Source organism: Grammomys surdaster, unplaced genomic scaffold (genome assembly GCF_004785775.1).
Source record: "Grammomys surdaster isolate TR1022 unplaced genomic scaffold, NIH_TR_1.0 116558, whole genome shotgun sequence".
Lineage (NCBI taxonomy): Eukaryota > Metazoa > Chordata > Mammalia > Rodentia > Muridae > Grammomys > Grammomys surdaster.
The window spans coordinates 7,453-9,714 of NW_021613728.1; the positions used below are offsets into that span (position 1 = coordinate 7,453).

At 39.7% G+C, this 2,262-nt stretch overlaps 1 pseudogene; it reads right to left on the bottom strand.

Moving 5' to 3' along the window:
• Positions 1-370: 370 nt before the first annotated feature.
• On the bottom strand, positions 371-2,028 carry LOC114635701 (annotated as a pseudogene).
• Between the last annotated feature and the right edge of the window lie 234 nt (positions 2,029-2,262).

The following is a 2,262-nucleotide window of genomic DNA, read 5'->3' on the forward strand; positions in this document are numbered from 1 at the left end:
GGGTATGTAGATTAGTGGTTTTTATTCATTTGGGGAAGTCTATATGCATGATTTCAATATCATTTTGTGCCTTTATATCTCTTTTACTTATTTTTACATATGTATGTATACATATGTAAAACCTTTAAATATACATACATATGTAAAATTACATATGTAATTTTACATATGTATGTATATTTAAAGGTGTCTCACATGAAGATATATTTATCTGTATTATTTTTCTATTTACAGGCCTAGACTCTATTGCTCTATCTTCAAATCAATTGTTTTCTTTTATATTTTGGTGCCAATTTAAATAGTTTTATTATTCCATGTTACTTGTTTTGGATCTCTGTAGAACAATGCTTTACCCTCTACTTGGACTGACTTAATCCACTTCTTCAATGGTGGGGCCTGAAAAAGCACCACCAGATGGAGGAGCTTCCCCACCAGGGAAGCCACCAGGCATTCTTCCAGGCATGCCACCAGCACTCTGGTATAGCTTAGTAATGATAGTGTTGCAGACTTTCTCTAATTGTTTCTGCTGATGCTCAAACTCTTCCTTCTCTGCAGTCTGCTTCTTATCCAGCCAGCTGATGATCTCATTGAACTTCTCAAGAATCTTCTATTTGTCCTCATCATTGATCTTGTCTTAAAGTTTCTCATCTTGGAACAGTTGTTTTCATGTGGAAGGCAGAGGGCTTCAGTGAATTCTTGGAGGAAACCTTATCTCTTTGCTTCTCATCCTCAGCTTCTTGGACCATGCACTCAATATACTCCTTACTCAAGTAAGCCTTGTCATTGGAAATGGTGATCTTGTTCTCCTTTCCTGTGCTCTTACTACAATGGAAACATTGAGAATGGCATTGGCATTGATGTCAGGAGTAACCTCAATCTGAGAAACCCCACAGGGTGCTGGAGGTATGCCTGTGAGCTCAAACTTTCCATGCAGGTTGTTGTCCTTGGCCATGGCCCTGTCACCTTCATACACCTAAATGAGTACACCAGGCTGGTTGTAAGAGTAGGTGGTGAAAGTCTGTGTCTGCTTGGTGGAAATGTGTTTGATGAGGACAGTCATGACTCCACCAGCAGTTTCAATACCAAGAGGAAGAGGAATGACAACCAAGAGCAGCAAATCCTGAACATTCTCAGGCTTGTCTTCACATAGAATGGCTGCCTGGACAGCTGCACCATAGGCAACAGCTTCATTGGGTTAATGCTGTTATTCAGCACTTTTTCCATTGAAGAACTCTTGTAGAAGCTTTTGAATCTTGGGGATTCTTGTAGAACTACCCATCAAGACAACACCATGGATCTGTGACTTGTCTAGTTTGGCATCTCAAAGGGTCTTCTCTACAGGGTCCAGTGTGCCACAGAACAGGTCAGCATTCAATCCTCATATTGAGCCTGGATAATGGAGGTATAGAAGTCAATTCCCTCATAGAGAGAATCAACCTCAATACTTGCCTGGGTGCTCGAGGATAGGGTGCACTTGGCCTGCTCACAGACAGTGTGGAGAAACTGGACAGCTCTCTTCTTGTGCTTTCACTTAAACTCAGCAATGAAATCGCTGACCATTTTGGTTCTCAAAGTCTTCTCCACCCAAGTGGATGTCTCCAGCTGTTGATTTGACTTCAAAAATTCCATCCACATTAGTGAGGATTGGCATATCAAAAGTGCCACCTCTCAAGTCAAAAATCAGGACATTCCTTTCAGCTTCAACCTTCTTATCTAAGCCATAAGCAATAGCAGCAGTGATTGATTCACCGGTAATTCGAAGTACATTGAGGCCAGCAGTAGTTTCAGCATCTTTTGTTATCTACCACTGAGAGACATTGAAACAAGCTGGCACTGTGACCATGGCATGGGCAACAGACTTTCCAAGGTATACTTCTGCGATTTCCTTCATCTTTGTCAGAACCATTGAGGACACTTCGCCTGGGTAGAAGCTTTTGTCTCCGCTTTGTATTCTACTTGGACCTTGGGCCTGCCTGCATCGTTCACCACTATGAAGGGCTAGTGCTTCATATCAGACTAAACAACAGCATCATTCAAAGATAAATATGCATGCTAATAAAAATAATTTAATTTTTGCATAAAATTATATTAGTGGATGGGTATCTGATCCTGTAAGAGGTATAACATCTTTAATATTTTGAATCAATTAATATTTTTACTTTATAATCAAGAATGATGTGAAAGGCATTTGTTTGAACAAATATTACAAAATAATATGAATGTAGTTCAATCAAGGCCATTTCTGTAATTGTAGTAAATTCT